We start from the raw sequence: 19,046 nt of genomic DNA, 5'->3' as shown, positions 1-19,046 counted from the left end.
GAGATGAAATTCCTGGCCGTGTGGTACCAGGACAACAACCTCTCCCTCAATGTGATCAAGACAAAGGAGATGATTGCGGACTGCAGGAAAAAGAGGACCAAGCACACCCCCATTCTCAACGACGGGGCTGCAGTGGAGCAGGTTGAGAGATTCAAGTTCCTTGGCCTCCACATCACCAACAAACTAACATGGTCCAAGCACACCAAGACAGTCGTGAAGAGGGCACGACAAAACCTATTCCCCCTCAGGAGACTGAAAAGATTTGGTATGGGTCCTCAGATCCTCAAAAGGTTCTACAGCTGCAGTGGTTGCATCACTGCCTGGTATGGCAACTGCTCGGCCTCCGACCAGTAGGCACTACAGAGGGTAGTCCGAACGGCCCAGTACATTACTGGGGCCAAGCTTCCTGCATCCAGGACCTATATACCAGGCAGTGTCAAAGGAAGACCCTAAAAATTGTCACACTCCAGCCACCCTAGTCATAGACTGTTCTCTCTGCTACCGCACGGCAATCGGTACCGTACTGGCGCTCTTTAATTAATTGTTACTTTTATTTCTTATTCTTATCCGTATTTTTTTTAACTGCGTTGTTGGTTAGGTGTTCGTAAGTAATTATTTCACTGTAAGGTCTACTACACCTGTTGTATTCGGTGCATATGACTAATACCATTTGGTTTGATTTGATGATTACTGATAGCCCTTGTTTGAAATGGAGTGTATTTGACCTTTAATTGTACAACAAATAAAAACATTATGAAAATCTATATATATATATATATATATATATATATATATATATATATATATATATATATATATATATATATAGATTTTCATAATGTTTTTATATATATAGTGAATCTTCCAGAAGTTTGAAAAAAATGGGAGATATGATTTTTAGGCCATATCGCCCAGCCCTAGATCAGACATGACTCGCAGAGAAATACTGAGTCATAAGCGAGAGAGAGAGGAGAGAGAGAAAGAGAGGGGAAGGTGAGGGAAGGAGGGATAGCGGGAGAGAGAGTGTGAGAGAGGGAGAGGCAGAGAGGCCCTAGTGAAATAGAAAGAAGAAGGGAAGAGGTTGTTGTGAAGTCCTCTAGATCAGATCCCACAAGTCCAAAATGTTGGACCGGTTCCGAAATGGACCATCCAGAACCAATATGCATAAATAATAACTTTCAAATATAGAGACCCGTTCTAAACAGACCAGAAAACAACTAGACCCATTCCTGTATAGGCCTGGTCGGATCAGAACACGGTCCAATCCGAGTGAGGGAAGCAACAGAAAACTACATTTTTAAGCTACTTTATTAACCGGACACTCTAGCAGGGGTTGTGCTGTGTGTTTAGGCTACTGTGAGTGACATGGGGAACAGGGAGGAGGGAGGGAGAGATGAGACAGAAACCAACCATGCTGACTCGCGCTATTGTAGACTAATAGCTGACATAGCTAGGTTATTTATCATCCAATATGATTACAAAGTACCTGTCTTGACTGCATCAAACCAGGAGAAGCTAGCTAGCTAGGCTAATTGAGGCTGCATGCGCTTTCGCGTCCTACACAGTTACAAACAACAACTCCATTCAGAATATTAAGTACAGCTGTTGGTCGTTGTAGCCTATCCTCCTTGAACTTTTATTCCATCTTCCATTGATTAGATATCTCCTAACTTTTGCCACACACAGAGGCTCTATGACTGTAGCTTATTGCCGCTTTGATGACTTATGATTGGCCATCAACAAGCTACACACTCCACTCTCGTGAAAAGCAAGAATTTCTCTCTCTCGCTACTGCAGCCGTCACATTAAGATCTGTACGGGTCCTCCCAGAGAAGTCAGTTAAAATTACACATACCTGAGGTCCTGTGACAATATATCAGATCCGACCCCTACCGTGACATTATTTAGAACACGCTTGGGTTCGAAATCGGGTTATTCAGGTACAGGTGGTTCAAATCAAATTCAAATCACATTTATTTATATAGCCCTTTGTACATCAGCTGATATCTCAAAGTGCTGTACAGAAACCCAGCCTAAAACCCCAAACAGCAAGCAATACAGGTGTAGAAGCACGGTGGCTAGGAAAAACTCCCTAGAAAGGCCAAAACCTAGGAAGAAACCTAGAGAGGAACAAGGCTATGAGGGGTGGCCAGTCCTCTTCTGGCTGTGCCGGGTGGAGATTATAACAGAACATGGCCAAGATGTTCAAATGTTCATAAATGACCAGCACGGTCAAATAATAATAATCACAGTAGTTGTCGAGGGTGCAGCAAGTCAGCACCTCAGGAGTAAATGTCAGTTGGCTTTTCATAGCCAATCATTAAGAGTATCTCTACCACTCCTGCTGTCTCTAGAGAGTTGAAAACAGCAGGTCTGGGACAGGTAGTACGTCCGGAGAACAGGTCAGGATTCCATAGCTGCAGGCAGAACAGTTGAAACTGGAGCAGCAGCACGGCCAGGTGGACTGGGGACAGCAAGGAGTCATCATGCCAGGTAGTCCTGAGGCATGGTCCTAGGGCTCAGGTCCTCCGAGAGAAAGAGAGAATTAGAGAGAGCATACTTAAATTCACACAGGACACCGGATAAGACAGGAGTACTCCAGATATAACAAACTGACCCTAGCCCCCCGACACAAACTACTGCAGCATAAATATTGGAGGCTGAGACAGGAGGGGTCAGGAGACACTGTGGCCCCATTCAATGACACCCCCGGACAGGGCCAAACAGGAAGGATATAACCCCACCCACTTTGCCAAAGCACAGCCCCCACACCACTAGAGGAATATCTTTAACCACCAACTCACCATCCTGAGACAAGGCCGAGTATAGCCCACAAAGATCTCCGCCTCGGCACAACCCAAGGGGGGGGCGCCAACCTTTAGTCTGCTCCCCTCCTCCTTTACTTTCTGCAGAAGTATTTATGATTATATATGTTCAATGCCAGAGGTTAATGATGTCGTAAAGCATGTCTGAGAGCTTCAATCCTCTGCTTCTGCACCTGGCTCCTCCCTCCAACTCCACACATCCAGCGTGGCACTGCACATATGTCTTCATATACTATTTTTAAAGCCTCGTAGTTGCAGTGCCTTCATACGTGTTACTGTTAGCCAGTGCTTGAAGTGGAATGAAAAAAGGTGCCAGTACTCAAACAGTAGAACGTTTAAAGTGTCAGTACTTGCAGCGGCCCAATTCATTAGACTGTGTGTATTTGTGTGTGTGATAGTGTAGAGTTCAATGAAAACGGCCAATGCTTTCCTCCCTTACATGGAGATCTTTCCAAAGCCTTCTACATCCTCGCTGTCCCTAATGTATTGTTTTTGAAAAATGTTCTAAAACTACTTGCTTGGTAGTACATGTATTTGTTTATGCATGTGCTTTAATCCCTTGCTGAGGATTAGGCCTATCCATGGACATTGTTTTGGATTATAGCACCACAAACGTTGTACGTATTTGAATGTAAACACTTATGATTAAGAGACATATGGTCTTGATGAGCCCAGGCACCAGTGTGTATAATAGAATCTGATATTTCTCCTCTGGTTCTTGTTCTTCCAGGGCTCTGTCTGGTGGGGCTCGGCAGCTCCTCAACCCGTCCTGGAGATTTCTCGGCTCCCTCCCTCCCTACCTCCCTCTGGTAAGAATGGCCTTTTGTTGCACAATGCTCAGACAGCTAGCCAGCGTCCAACACCTCAAACACACAAACGCACGCACACACACACACACACACACAGCCTCACAGCATGCCAGGGTCTCCTCAGCTCTGCCAATACAGAGAGGAAGGAGGAGACCACAGCCGTCAGCTTCACTTCAGCCCCTTTCCTCGGCCTCAGCTAAACAGCACACACACATGGTCAGAAATGGAATTAATGACTTAGCCCTTTTTATGGAAGCAGTACATTTGATTCAAAGTTGTCTGAAGGTGAGCCAGTTAGTAGAGCTAACAGTGCGTCTGGCTTCAGACCAAGGTCTGTTCTTTTGCTGAATGAACTCGGCATGTTCAGGTGTGAACCATGGGTTGGCTCTTTCATTCTTCATAGGAGCATGTTTGTCAGATACGTTGATAAACATACTAGAAATATGTCCAAGAGCAAGTTAGAATGGTGAAGGTCAAGTGATATAAGTTTCTCTTAGTGATAAGGTGTGGTTTAGTTTTAGGCAACTTTGTTTCTGACAGACTATAGGACAGTGATCACTGAGGTCCATAGCAAATACACCACTAGTGGGCTCATAAATCAGTTGGACTAAGCTCAGATCAATACATGCTGATTTAAGACGATCAGACAAAGGAGTAAGCCAATCGAGATTCAGATCCCCCAATTACAGAATAAATGGAACAGAGTCAAATGTCGTTTCCATGTGTTTGATACCGTTCCATTTATTCCACTCCAGGCATTACAATGAGCCCGTCCTCCTATAGCTCATCCCACCAGCCTCCTCTGGTGTGTGTGCCTAAATTAGTATCTGGAATGGGGAAACATTACAGAATGATCAGATAGAAATGTCTGCAACAAACATGAATGTAGAATAGGTAACAGTTACCATGCCAGCTCTAGTCATTACATTTCTATCTGCAATGTACGTTTTGAAGTTTGAACTATTCATCTCACTGAATACAATACACCCCCTGGTGTGCTGGATTAACACACACACTGGTTGGGTGGCTGGGTCAGGCAGTTCTCAGTCTCTGAAAGATGAGACCTGCCCAGCCAACTTCCTTATTCAGACGTGGACAACTACCTAGAGAACATTAGACCCCCGGGCTACTACCTAGAGAACATTAGACCCCCGGGCTACTACCTAGAGAACATTAGACCCCCAGGCTACTACCTAGAGAACATTAGACCCCCGGGCTACTACCTAGAGAACATTAGACCCCCCGGCTACTACCTAATTACCACTTTATTACTATTTAATTCACTTAGTATCCATCTCTAGGGAAATCTCTCTGTGATCGGCAGTCTGCTGTAATTCTGTTAACCACAACTGGAACTTTCAAGTTGTCGTCTTTCGCAACACTCTGCAGGGTTTCTCTGTACACTGCATGAGGCGACTGTAGGGTTTTGGTGACAGGCACGCACACTCTGTGTTTTCCCCTATTGGTTTAGCTTCATCTTAATGTAATATGATAAGGCTCCCTAACAAAAAGTGGCTCAGATTCTTTTATCAGCCAAATTATTTTGAATGAAAACAACATCTGGTGGCCTTTGTGTGTGTGCTTATGTGTGTGTGTGTTTGTGTGCCTTTATTATGGTATGTCTACGTTGTCGTGATGATGATCGAGGCCATATTAAATAACACTATTAAACCCGAGCTTGGAAAATGAACTATCAGAACAAAACAAGACTGCTCGTTGTGAAATGTTTTGTGTGACTAAGCTCCAAGTTTGCTATCAAAAGGCCATCTTAGATATGGGGTTACGACACAGGCTGTTATGAAGGCACTGAGAATACAGCCACCAGTTGGTATGTTTATTTCATTCATTTCATGGTGCATAATGACATTTTGCACTAATGACTAAATAATGACTCCGAAGGTAGACACCACGAACCTAAGGTAACTATAGGCCTAGCTACTTTGGTGCCATTTTTTAAAATGTATTTTACTCCCTTTTCATGGTATCCAATTGTCTCATCGCTACAACTCCCGTTCGGGCTCGGGAGAGACGAAGGTTGAAGGTCATGCGTCCTCTGATACACAACCTATCCAAGCCGCACTGCTTCTTAACACAGCGCGCATCCAACCCGGAAGCCAGCCGACACCAATGTGTCCGAGGAAACACCGTGCACCTGGCGACCTTGGTTAGCGTGCACTGTGCCTGGCCCCACCACAGGAGTCGCTGGTGCACGATGAGACAAGGATATCCCTACCGGCCAAGCCCTCCCTAACCCGGACGACGCTATGCCGATTGTGCGTAGCCCCACGGACCTCCCGGTCCTCCCCCCACGGACCTCCCGGAGTCTCTGGTGGCACAGCTGGCGCCCTTAACCACTGTGCCACCCGGGAGGCCCTTTGGTGCCATTTTTTGTAGTCAACTCTCTCGTTGGTGCTTTGAAATAGAATAAGTCTTGACTCACTAAATTTACTGCAGCTAACATCCACCTAGAGCACAATTTCTTCTGATTCAGCTAACTGTTCCCACCTTAGTCCTGGACCCTTTTCATATCGGCGAAAGCTTTTACATACATAAAAATGCACAAAGTATTAATTTGTACAGATTACTTGGTTTGCCAAAGATTACATTTTTTATGCAATAAAATGCAAATTAATTACTTTCAAATCATACAATGTGATTTTCTGGATTTTTGTTTTAGATTCCGTCTCTCACAGTTGAAGTGTACCTATGATAAAAATTACAGACCTCTACATGCTTTGTAAGTAGGAAAACCTGCAAAATCGGCAGTGTATCAAATATTTGTTCTCCCCACTGTATTTCCGTTAATTCCCATATATTCCTGTTAATTCCCACAGGACGTTTCTACCTCTGAATATTCCCCAAAATGCGCAACCCGAATGCATGGTCACTTTAATAACTATCTACATGTACATATTACCTCGACACCGGTGCCCCCCCCCCCCGCACATTGACTCTGTACCAGTACCTCCTGTATATACAGTTCAAGTCAGGAGTTTACATACACTTAGTTTGGAGTCATTAAAACTTGTTTTTCATCCACTCCACAAGTTTCTTGTTAACAAACTATAGTTTTGGCAAGTCGGTTAGGACATGTACTTTGTGCATGACACAAGTAATCTTTCCAACAATTGTTTACAGACAGATTATTTCACTTATAATTCACTGTATCACAATTCCAGTGGGTCAGAAGTATACATACACTAAGTTGACTGTGCCTTTAAACAGCTTGGAAAATTCCAGAAAATTATGTCATGGCTTTAGAAGCTTCTGATAGGCTAATTGACATCATTTGAGTTAATTGGAGGTGTACTTGTAGATGTATTTCAAGGCCTACCTTCAAACTCATTGCCTCTTTGCTTGACATCATGGGAAAATCAAAAGAAATCAGCCAAGCCCTCAAAAAAAATGGTGGACCTCCACAAGTCTGGTTCATCCTTGGGAGCAATTTCCAAACACCTGAAAGTACCACGCTCATCTATACAAACAATATTATGCAAGTATAAACACCATGGGACCACGCAGCTGTCATACTGCTCAGGAAAGAGACGCGTTCTGTCTCCTAGAGATGAACATACTAGGAGACATACACGAAAAGTGCAAATCAATCCCAGAACAACAGCAAAGGACCTTGTGAAGATGCTGGAGGAAACAGGTACAAAAGTATCTATATCCACAGTAATATATCAACATAACCTGAAAGTCCCTCAGCAAGGAAGAAGCCACTGCTCCAAAACCTCCATAAAAAAGCGAGACTACGGTTTGCAACTGCACATGGGGACAAAGATCGTACTTTTTGGAGAAATGTCCTCTGGTCTGATGAATCAAAAATTGAACTGCTTGGCCATAATGACCATCGTTATGTTTGGAGGAAAAAGGGGAGGCTTGCAAGCTGAAGAATACCATCCCAACCGTGAAGCACGGGGGTGGCAGGATCATGTTGTGGGGGTGTATTGCTGCAGGAGGGACTCGTGCACTTCACAAAATAGATGGCATTATGAGGTAAGAACATTATGTGGATATATTGAAGCAACATTTCAAGACATCAGTCACGCTTGGTCACAAATGGGTCTTCCAAATGGACAATGACCCCAAGCATACTTCCAAAGTTGTGGCAAAATGGCTTAAGGACAACAAAGTCAAGGTATTGGAGTGGCCATCACAAAGCCCTGACCTCAATCCCATAGAAGATGTGTGGGTAGAACTGAAAAAATATGTGCGAGCAAGGAGGCCTACTAACCTGACTCAGTTAAACCAGCTGTGTCAGGAGGAATGGGCCAAAATTCACCTTATTGTGAGACGCTTGTGGAAGGCCACCCGAAACGTTTGACCCAAGTTAAACAATTTAAAGGCAATGCTACTAAATACTAATTGAGTGTGAACTTCTGACCCACTGGGAATGTGATGAAATAAATAAAAGCTGAAATAAATAATTCTCTCTATTATTCTGACATTTCACATACTTAAAATAAAGTGGTGATCCTAAATTACCTAAAACAGGGTATTTTACTAGGATTAAATGTCAGGAATTGTTAAAACTGAGTTTAAATGTATTTGGCTAAGGTGTATGTAAACTTCCGACTTCAATTGTTGCTCCGCCTTTTTTTTTTACTGCTGCACTTTAATAATTTTTTTTTAGGTATTTTCTTTAAACTGCGTTGTTGGTTAAGGGCTTGTAAGTAAGCATTTCACTGTAAGATCTACACCTGTTATATTCGGTGCATGTGACAAATAAAATTTGATTTGATTTGAAGTAATTTTTACTGGGTGACTTTTACTTTTACTTGAGTCATTTTCTATTAATGTATCTTTAGTTTTACTCAAGTATGACAATTGAGTACTTTTTCCACCACTGCAAATACACAGCCTAATTTTTCTCCCTTGGCGGCTTAACTCACTACTGCTATCAGAAGAAACCTTTGTTGCTTTTATATAATCTCAAATTGAGCTATTTCTCCAGCTTAATCAAACCCCTGGAATGTCTCCTACAGCAGTATGGGAATCCTTGAAGGCTTATCTAAGGGGCCAAATCGTTTCGTACAGCGCAAGATTAAGGAAATACAATGAGCTAACTGACGAGCTGGGTAACAAATGTATTGATTTAGAGGTCAATTCATGCTTTCATAACATTTACTCATGTCACGACTTCTGACGAAGTTGATGCCTCGGGCGGTGCTCGGCAGTCGACGTCGCCGGTCTTCTGGCCATTTCCGATCCATTTTTCATTTTCCATTTGTCTTGTCTTGTTTTCCCGCACACCTGGTTCTCATTTCCCTCATTATGTGTTGTGTATTTAACCCTCTGTTTCCCCCATGTCTTTGTGTGGTATTGTTTATTCTGTTTATTGTTTTGCGCACGTTAGTCTGTTGCGCTGGGTTATGTTAACCTGAATTGTTTTTTGGGTTTATTTTGTGCTTTTGGTTCGCCTAAATAAAAGTTAGTTGGTTGGCTACCCAATATCTGCTCCCCTGCACCTGACTCTCTTACAGCCATTTACGCATACCTGACAACTCACAATTATACACTTCAGAATCTGCTGGTAATGCTACCTTACTTGACACCATCTTTGAGAACTTAGATATTCCTACAGTTGAACCTGAGATAGCGTCTGAATTAGAATAACACTTCTTTGTAGAAGAGATTGTGTTGGCAATTAAATCTATACAGTGTGGTAAATCCCTTGAACCAGACAGATTTCCGAGCAATTTCTTTAAACAATTCTCAGATCAACTCTCTCCTCTCTTCCTTTGCGTATTTGAGGAATCATTCTCCTCAGTCTTTACCCTCAACAATGAGACAAGCATGTATTTAAATTATTCTGAAAATGGGGGGAAAAAATCTTGAATGTGGTTCATATATGCCAATTTCTTTACTGAATTGTGATAGCCTGCCTTTTTGAGTCCTTCCCTCCATTATCTCTACGGTTCACACTGGTTTCATTAAAAAAATGGTCATTCTTTGTTCAACATCAGACGTCTTTGTAATACACTTTACAATCCCTCTGTAACGAGTTTCGTCTTCATACGAAGGAGAGTCGGACCAAAATGCAGCGTGTGGTTTACGATCCATGTTTATTAATAATACGAAACACGAATCTCCAATACAATACTACAAAACAAAACGTAACGAAAACCTAAACAGCCTATCTGGTGAAAAAAAAACACATAGACAGGAACAATCACCCACCAACAAACAGTGAAACCCAGGCTACCTAAGTATGATTCTCAATCAGAGACAACTAATGACACCTGCCTCTGATTGAGAACCATACTAGGCCGAAAACATAGAACTGCCCCAAAACATAGAAAAACAAACATAGACTGCCCACCCAACTCACGCCCTGACCATACTAAATAAATACAAAAACAAAGGAAATAGAGGTCAGAACGTGACAGTACCCCCCCCCCAAAGGTGCGGACTCCGGCCGCAAAACCTTGACCTATAGGGGAGGGTCTGGGTGGGCGTCTGTCCGCGGTGGCGGCTCTGGCGCGGGACGCGGACCCCACTTCGCCATTGTCTCAGTCCGCCTTATTGTCCGCCTTCGTGGCTTACTCACCATGCCCACCCCTCTCAATGACCCCACTGGACAGAGGGGCTGCTTGGGACAGAGGGGCAGCTTCTCGGGACAGAGGGACAGCTGCTCGGGACAGAGGGGCAGCTGCTCGGGACAGAGGGGCAGCTGCTCGGGACAGAGGGGCAGCTGCTCGGGACAGAGGGGCAGCTGCTCGGGACAGAGGGGCAGCTGCTCGGGACAGAGGGGCAGCTGCTAGGGACAGAGGGGCAGCTGCTCGGGACAGAGGGGCAGCTGCTCGGGACATAGGGGCAGCTGCTCGGGACATAGGGGCAGCTGCTCGGGACATAGGGGCAGCTGCTCCGGGCGGAGGGGCTCTAGCGGCCCCTGGCTGACTGGCGGCACTGGCGGCCCCTGGCTGACTGGCGGCCCCTGGCTGACTGGCGGCACTGGCGGCCCCTGGTTGACTGGCGGCGCTGGCGCTGGGCTGACTGGCGGCACTGGCGGCCCCTGGTTGACTGGCGGCACTGGCGGCCCCTGGCTGACTGGCGGCACTGGCGGCCCCTGGCTGACGGGCGGCACTGGCGGCTCCTGGCTGACGGGCGGCATTGGCGGCTCCTGGCAGACGGGCGGCACTGGCGGCGCTGGGCAGACGGGCGGCACTGGCGGCGCTGGGCAGACGGGCGGCGCTGGCGGCGCTGGGCAGACGGGCGGCGCTGGCGGCGTTGGGCAGACGGGCGGCGCTGGCGGCGCTGGGCAGACGGGCGGCGCTGGCGGCGCTGGGCAGACGGGAAGCTCCGGCAGAGGCGCCGGACAGGCGGGAGGCTCCGGCAGAGGCGCCGGACAGGCGGGAGGCTCCGGCAGAGGCGCCGGACAGGCGGGAGGCTCCGGCAGCGGCGCCGGACAGGCGGGAGCCTCCGGCAGCGCTGGAGAGGAGGAAGGCTCTGGTAGCGCCGGAGAGGCGGGAGACTCCGGCAGCGCTGGAGAGGAGGAAGGCTCTGGACGGATGGGCCGGAGAGACAGCCTGGTACGGGGAGCTGCCACCGGAGGGCTGGGGTGTGGAGGTGGTGACGGATAGACCGGGCCGTGCAGGCGCACTGGAGCTCTTGAGCACCGAGCCTGCCCAACCTTACCCGGTTGAATGGTCCCGGTCGCCCTGCCAGTGCGGCGAGGTGGAATAGCCCGCACTGGGCTATGCAGGCGAACCGGGGACACCGTGCGCAAGGCTGGTGCCATGTAAGCCGGCCCAAGGAGACGCACTGGAGACCAGATGCGTAGAGCCGGCTTCATGGCACTTGGCTCGATGCCCACTCTAGCCCGGCCGATACGCGGAGCTGGAATGTACCGCACCGGGCTGTGCACCCGCACTGGGGACACCGTGCGCTCCACAGCATAACACGGTGCCTGCCCGGTCTCTCTAGCCCACCGGTAACCACAGGAAGTTGGCTCAGGTCTCCTACCTGGCGTAGCCATACTCCCTGTTAGCCCCCCCCCAAGAAATTTTTGGGGCTGACTCCCGGGCTTCCATCCACGACGCCGCGCTGCCTCCTCATACCAGCGCCTCTCCGCTTTCGCCGCCTCCCGTTCTTCCTTGGGGCGGCGATATTCTCCTGGCTGAGCCCAAGGTCCTTTACCGTCTAATTCGTCCTCCCATGTCCATACCTCCTCGCGCTGCTCCTGCTGCTGCTTTCTCCTTTGCCCATTACCACACCGCTTGGTCCTGTTGTGGTGGGTGATTCTGTAACGAGTTTCGTCTTCATACGAAGGAGAGTCGGACCAAAATGCAGCGTGTGGTTTACGATCCATGTTTATTAATAATACGAAACACGAATCTCCAATACAATACTACAAAACAAAACGTAACGAAAACCTAAACAGCCTATCTGGTGAAAAAAAACACATAGACAGGAACAATCACCCACCAACAAACAGTGAAACCCAGGCTACCTAAGTATGATTCTCAATCAGAGACAACTAATGACACCTGCCTCTGATTGAGAACCATACTAGGCCGAAAACATAGAACTGCCCCAAAACATAGAAAAACAAACATAGACTGCCCACCCAACTCACGCCCTGACCATACTAAATAAATACAAAAACAAAGGAAATAGAGGTCAGAACGTGACACCCTCTTCATCTGACACTCCAGAGATATTGTTATCACGTGATGCTGAGAAGGCGTTTGATCAGGTGGAGTGGGATTATCTATTTTATACTCTCAAACAAATTGGAGTCGGTCCCAATTTTATGTCCTGGATCAAAGTCCTTTACTCCTCCCCTATGGCTGCAGTGCGCACAAATAATAACCTTTCATCCTATTTCCAACTTCAATGTGGGACAAGAAAGGGTTGTCCTCTATCTCCTCAGCTGTTTGCTATCGCAATTGAGCCTTTAGCCATAGCAATATTTAATAACACCACTATCAAAGGTATTCGAAGACGGGGCTTAGAGCATAAAGTCTCACTCAATGCGAATGACTTGCCCTGAAATCTACTCTTAAAGACCTAGTAATATTTTACATCAATAGCAGTCAATATTAATCGTCACCTTAATTCAGTCTCATCTGAAAGTTGTAAATTCTTGGTTATCTGCACGAACCCTGGCTAACAAGTTGAATCAGCAATGCAAAATTGGGTTTAATTATTTATTTACTAAATACCTAACTAATCACACAGAATTCCATATACACATAATTAATCATAACTTGATTACAAATTACGTCATAAAGGAAAACGTCCCTGGCGGGCGGAACAGATTTGACAGCTTGTTACACAAAAGAAAAGGGGCTGGGTTTGAGTGAAAGAGCGGGAAGACTGAGTAACAAAGGAAGAAGCTGTTGAACAATAATTCCATGTGAATCCGATAACTCTGATGTGTAGACTTTCCACTGTAGAGTTTATGTCATCTTATCATTGATGAGAATGTCTCAGATGACAACCGAACTGACATCATATTCATTAAGTACCACCGCATATGTTCAATTGGTCGGATTACCAGAATATAGTTCATTTTCCCCCACCTCCTGATGTTCCCAGAATCCCTATGTTAACCAAGGGATTTGCAGATGTAACATCAGTAGGGTGGAGAGAGGGAAAAGGGGGGAATCCTCTTCCCATTGATTCTTAAGATGTAAGCATTCTCCTGCTGCTTTATTACACATGTTTTGGACATGCCCAAAATTGACAGATTTCTGGATATCATTTTTTGTGTATTTTTCTAAGTTACTGGAGAGACCTATAAAACCTCTTGCCTTCATTGCATTACTGGGAGTGGCACCACAGGAGGCCCCTCTAAACAGTTCTATAGAGTGGCACCACAGGAGGCCCCTCTAAACAGTTCTATGGAGTGGCACCACATGAGGCCCCTCTAAACAGTTCTATGGAGTGGCATCACAGGAGGCCCCTCTAAACAGTTCTATGGAGTGGCATCACAGGAGACCCCTCTAAACAGTTCTATAGAGTGACACCACAGGAGGCCCCTCTAAACAGTTCTATAGAGTGGCACCACAGGAGGCCCCTCTAAACAGTTATATAGAGTGGCACCACAGGAGGCCCCTCTAAACAGTTCTATGGAGTGGCACCACAGGAGGCCCCTCTAAACAGTTCTATGGAGTGGCACCACAGGAGGCCCCTCTAAACAGTTCTATGGAGTGGCACCACAGGAGGCCCCTCTAAACAGTTCTATGGAGTGGCACCACAGGAGGCCCCTCTAAACAGTTCTATGGAGTGGCATCACAGGAGGCCCCTCTAAACAGTTCTATAGAGTGACACCACAGGAGGCCCCTCTAAACAGTTCTATAGAGTGGCACCACAGGAGGCCCCTCTAAACAGTTATATAGAGTGGCACCACAGGAGGCCCCTCTAAACAGTTCTATGGAGTGGCACCACAGGAGGCCCCTCTAAACAGTTCTATGGAGTGGCACCACAGGAGGCCCCTCTAAACAGTTCTATGGAGTGGCACCACAGGAGGCCCCTCTAAACAGTTCTATGGAGTGGCACCACAGGAGGCCCCTCTAAACAGTTCTATGGAGTGGCATCACAGGAGGCCCCTCTAAACAGTTCTATAGAGTGACACCACAGGAGGCCCCTCTAAACAGTTCTATGGAGTGGCATCACAGGAGGCCCCTCTAAACAGTTATATGGGCAACAGGCTGGCATGTACTACTCTTCTAGCTAGATGTCTTCTACTATTTAAGTGGAAGGATTGGTTTCCTCATACTTTTAACCATTGGATAAAGAAAGTTATGCAACATCTCAAGCATCTCAAAATACGCTACTCCGTTAGGAGATCTGCAATTACATTTGATAATATCTGGCAACCTTTCCTATCCTTTGTAGAAGACATGGGTTTCACAACTCCATAAACCAACCCAAATGAGAATTTGTATCATCATTTCTTACTCTTTAAAAAAAAAATGTAGGTGGTAGATCAGCTTTAATGTTGCAGGTAGATTGTAGGGTCCATCTGGGTAATTGTCTGCATCACTTCCAATCCCCCAAATATATATATATATATATATATATATATATATATGTACAAGTTTGGGGTCACTTAGAATTGTCCTTGTTTTGAAAGAAAAGCAATTTCGTCCATTAAAATAACATCAAATTGATCAGAAATACAGTGTAGACAATGTTAATGTTGTAAATGACTATTGTAGCTGGAAACGGCAGATTTTTTATGGAATATCTACATAGGCGTACAGAGGCCCATTATCAGCAACCATCACTCCTGTGTTCCAATGGTACATTGTGTTAGCTAATCCAAGTTTATCATTTTAAAAGGCTAATTGATCATTAGAAAACCCTTTTGCAATTATGTTAGCACAGCTGAAAACTGTTGATTAAAGAAGAAATACAACTGGCCATATTTAGACTAGTTGAGTATCTGGAGCATCAGCATTTGTGGATTCGATTACAGGCTCAAAATGGCCAGGGGGGGTCTGTGACAGTCCCCGAAACCCCCCCTCTCCCGACGCGTGTCACGTTCTGACCTTAGTTATTTTGTTATGTCTTTGTTTTAGGTTGGTCAGGACGTGAGTTGGGGTGGGTTGTCTATGTTCGTTTTTCTATGTTGTGTTTTGTGTTTGGCCTGGTATGGTATGGTTCTCAATCAGAGGCAGGTGTCGTTAGTTGTCATAATCATAGCCTTTTCCCACCTGTGTGGTGTGGGTGATTATTTTCTGTTCAGTGTTTTTTCAGCACCGTACAGGACTGTTCGTTTGTCATTTTATCGTTTTGTTTCAGTGTTCAATTACTTTATTAAAGAATATGGACACTTACCACTTACCCTGGTCAGCGAAGCGTCCCGAATGTCCTCCGCAGGAACCCAGCACTGATCCGTTGGGCTGTACCCCTCCCAGTCGATGAGGTACTGGAGACGACCCGCCCGACGCCTCGAATCCAGGACTTCCCGGACCGAGTACCCCGACCTCCCTCGATGTCCAGAGGAGGGTTTACGAGACCCATAATAACAAGTGCACAAAAATCAACATAGCACCAAAAAACAAATAAAACAGAGCACAGTTCCTCAATGATCGACAAGGACAATGTGGAACAGAGGGCACATATGTACACATACTAATCAGGGGGAATGGGAACCAGGTGTGCGTAATGAGACAAGACAGTCTGGGGTTGGTGGTACTGATCCAGTTCAGTGACGCCTAGAAGGCCGGTGACATAGACCTCTGGAGCTGGTGAACGGAATGAGCAGCACAACCGGGGGGATCCGTGACACTTCCAGACAGAGAGGTCCATCCCACATTTCTATACAGACTATAATGACGAGTCCTAAAAGTGTCCCCTGTGAAAAAACGTATTGCTGAATGGTAGACTGTGTCCAAGGGTTTTAAAACAGAGGTTGCCGTATGCATGTAAACAATATCACCAAAAACCAGTACAGGGAGAAGCGTTGCTTGAGCAATCTTTCTCCTATTTTAATACTAAGGCATGATTTATTTCGATATTACAAAAAATCTTGGATCTTAGCTTCTTAGTCAGATTTTCTATATGCTTTACGAAGGACAACTTGTCATCAATCCAGACACCCAGGTACTTATATTGAGAAACAAGCTCAATTTGGACTCCATTTATAGCCAAATATGCAGGTCCTCAGGGTCAACATTTTGTGACCTAGAGAACAGCATGAGCTTGGTTTTACTTGTATTTAACACTCATTTAGGATCTCTAAGTGATTTCTGAATTGAATCAAAGTCATGCTGAAGTTCACAAATGGTCTGCTGCACTGAGGTGGCACAGGAATACAAAACTGTGGCATCTGCATAGGGATGAATGTTACAACTATTAACAGTGTTTCCTATGGGTTTGATTTGGTAGGGGATCTCTGTGTGTTCTGACCTCTACCTGTTCTGTCTGTTATCTGTAGAAACAACTAACATGACCTCTCCTAGCCTCTCTTAGTCTTCAGCTGTACTGATGTGAAAGAGCTGGAATAAAGAAAGCAAATACTAGGTAGACATCTACCGTAGTGATTTCACCTATCCTATGTTTTCAGACCAGTGTAGATGAAGGGAAGGAGATGAGGAGATGAAGCCACAGTAGACTATTGAGACACACTCTCTGTCCTAATTTGCATAAAACAGGCAGGCATGCAAGGTGTCAGGGCATGTGAACAGACACTCACACGGCTGCCAGCCAACACTCTGTCTTCCACATCATCAAGGCTCACTCCACATTCTTTGTTTTCTTCCTCTGTTTGACCCTTTGGATTTTTCAAGAAAATCTGGCGTTCAAATGATTCTGTGTATCTGCAAGCTAAAGACGTGATTACATGTGGTATGAGCTGCCTCCACACACAGCCCAAAACCATGACACAAACAAGTGTGTATGCATGTGTGTGTGTGCATGTGTGTGTGTGCTGGTGCATGCACAAGTCTGTGAGTCTGCTCTCTGCAGTGCTAACACAGGAGGCCCATTTGTATTTGATTAATTAATCCTTTCCTTTGTTCTCCACTCCTCTCTCCACTCCTCTCTCCACTCCTCTCTCCACTCCTCTCTTCACTCCTCTCTCCACTCCTCTCTCCACTCCTCTCTTCACTCCTCTCTCCACTCCTCTCTCCACTCCTCTCTCCACTCCTCTCTTCACTCCTCTCTCCACTCCTCTCTCCACTCCTCTCTTCACTCCTCTCTCCACTCCTCTCTTCACTCCTCTCTCCACTCCTCTCTCCACTCCTCTCTCCACTCCTCTCTTCACTCCTCTCTCCACTGCTCTCTCTACTCCTCTCCAATCCTCTCTCCACTGCTCTCTCCACTCCTCTCTTCACTCCTCTCTCCACTGCTCTCTCCACTCCTCTCTTCACTCCTCTCTCCACTGCTCTCTCTACTCCTCTCCACTCCTCTCTCCACTGCTCTCTCCACTCCTCTCTCCACTCCTCTCTCCACTGCTCTCTCCACTCCTCTCTCAACTGCTCTCTCCACTACTCAATCCACTGCTCTCTCCACTCCTCTCCCCACTGCTCTCTCCACTCCTCTCTCCACTCCTCTCTCCACTGCTCTCTCCACTCTTCTCTTCACTCCTCTCTCCACTGCTCTCTCCACTCCTCTCTTCACTGCTCTCTCCACTGCTCTCTCCACTCCTCTCTTCACTGCTCTCTCCACTCCTCTCTTCACTCCTCTCTCCACTGCTCTCTCTACTCCTCTCCACTCCTCTCGCCACTGCTCTCTCCACTCCTCTCTTCACTCCTCTCTCCACTGCTCTCTCCACTCCTCTCTTCACTCCTCTCTCCACTGCTCTCTCTACTCCTCTCCACTCCTCTCTCCACTGCTCTCTCCACTCCTCTCTCCACTGCTCTCTCCACTGCTCTCTCCACTCCTCTCTTCACTCCTCTCTTCACTCCTCTCTCCACTGCTCTCTCCACTCCTCTCTCCACTCCTCTCTTCACTCCTCTCTCCACTGCTCTCTCCACTCTTCACTCCTCTCTCCACTGCTCTCTCCACTCCTCTCTTCACTGCTCTCTCCACTCCTCTCTCCACTCCTCTCTTCACTCCTCTCTCCACTCCTCTCTTCACTCCTCTCTCCACTGCTCTCTCCACTCCTCTCTTCACTGCTCTCTCCACTCCTCTCTCCACTCCTCTCTTCACTCCTCTCTCTTCACTCCTCTCTCCACTGCTCTCTCCACTCCTCTCTTCACTGCTCTCTCCACTGCTCTCTCCACTGCTCTCTCCACTCCTCTCTCCACTGCTCTCTCTCAATTCAATTTAAATATCTCTCTCTCTCTCTTTCTCTTTGTTTGAGGATTATGTAACCAAATGCCAGATTGGTAATCTCTGTGTCTCTTCTCTGCATCTCTCTGTGGTGGGTCAGTGTTTTAGATGGAGCTGGACAACATCACATTGTGTATCTTTGTCCTGATTTCTTTCCTTTCTCCCTGCTGCAATGTTAAGTCAGGACCAAGTGCATTTGCCACTCACATTTATCAGATAGCTCCGTATTCATAAAGCATCTCAGAGTAGGACTGCTGATGATCTACTATCAGTGCCCCTCTGTCACATGTAATCTTATTCATTATAATCATGAAGGCAAAACTGATCCTAGACCATATCCCTATATCCTTCCCAGGCTATTGTGATAATAATATTTTAGTTCTGGTAACTGCATGAACATACTACAGCACTGCTGTGTTATGTATGCAATGACTATTACTAAACTGTATATTGTATTCTACCATATTAGGTGGCCTAGTCATCCCAGCCAATGGGTATGTCACAAATGGTACCATATTCCGTATATACTATAGTAGGCCCTGGTCAAAAGTAGTGCACTCTAAAGAAAATAAATAGGCTGTTATTTGGGGTGCAGGAACTGAAATCTGAAATATTACTGGTTGATCTTGCAGCTTGAGCATGAGCTGCATTGGTTGTGTCTCAACCAGAGGAACCTTCT

General features: G+C 46.2%; 1 protein-coding gene across 5 annotated transcripts in view; it reads left to right on the top strand.

The window, feature by feature from the left end:
• LOC139373595 (thyroid hormone receptor beta) overlaps nt 1-19,046 on the top strand; it is a 154,598-nt gene that overhangs the window by 72,233 nt on the left and 63,319 nt on the right. For all 5 annotated transcript variants that reach the window (XM_071114281.1, XM_071114282.1, XM_071114277.1 and 2 more), the window contains exon 2: nt 3,556-3,634. The gene's annotated coding sequence lies outside the window, so the exon portion shown is untranslated. The remainder of the gene's footprint in view (nt 1-3,555; nt 3,635-19,046) is intronic.

This window comes from Oncorhynchus clarkii, chromosome 18, assembly GCF_045791955.1.
Source record: "Oncorhynchus clarkii lewisi isolate Uvic-CL-2024 chromosome 18, UVic_Ocla_1.0, whole genome shotgun sequence".
Taxonomy (NCBI): domain Eukaryota; kingdom Metazoa; phylum Chordata; class Actinopteri; order Salmoniformes; family Salmonidae; genus Oncorhynchus; species Oncorhynchus clarkii.
This window is presented reverse-complemented; position numbering and strand designations above follow the sequence as displayed.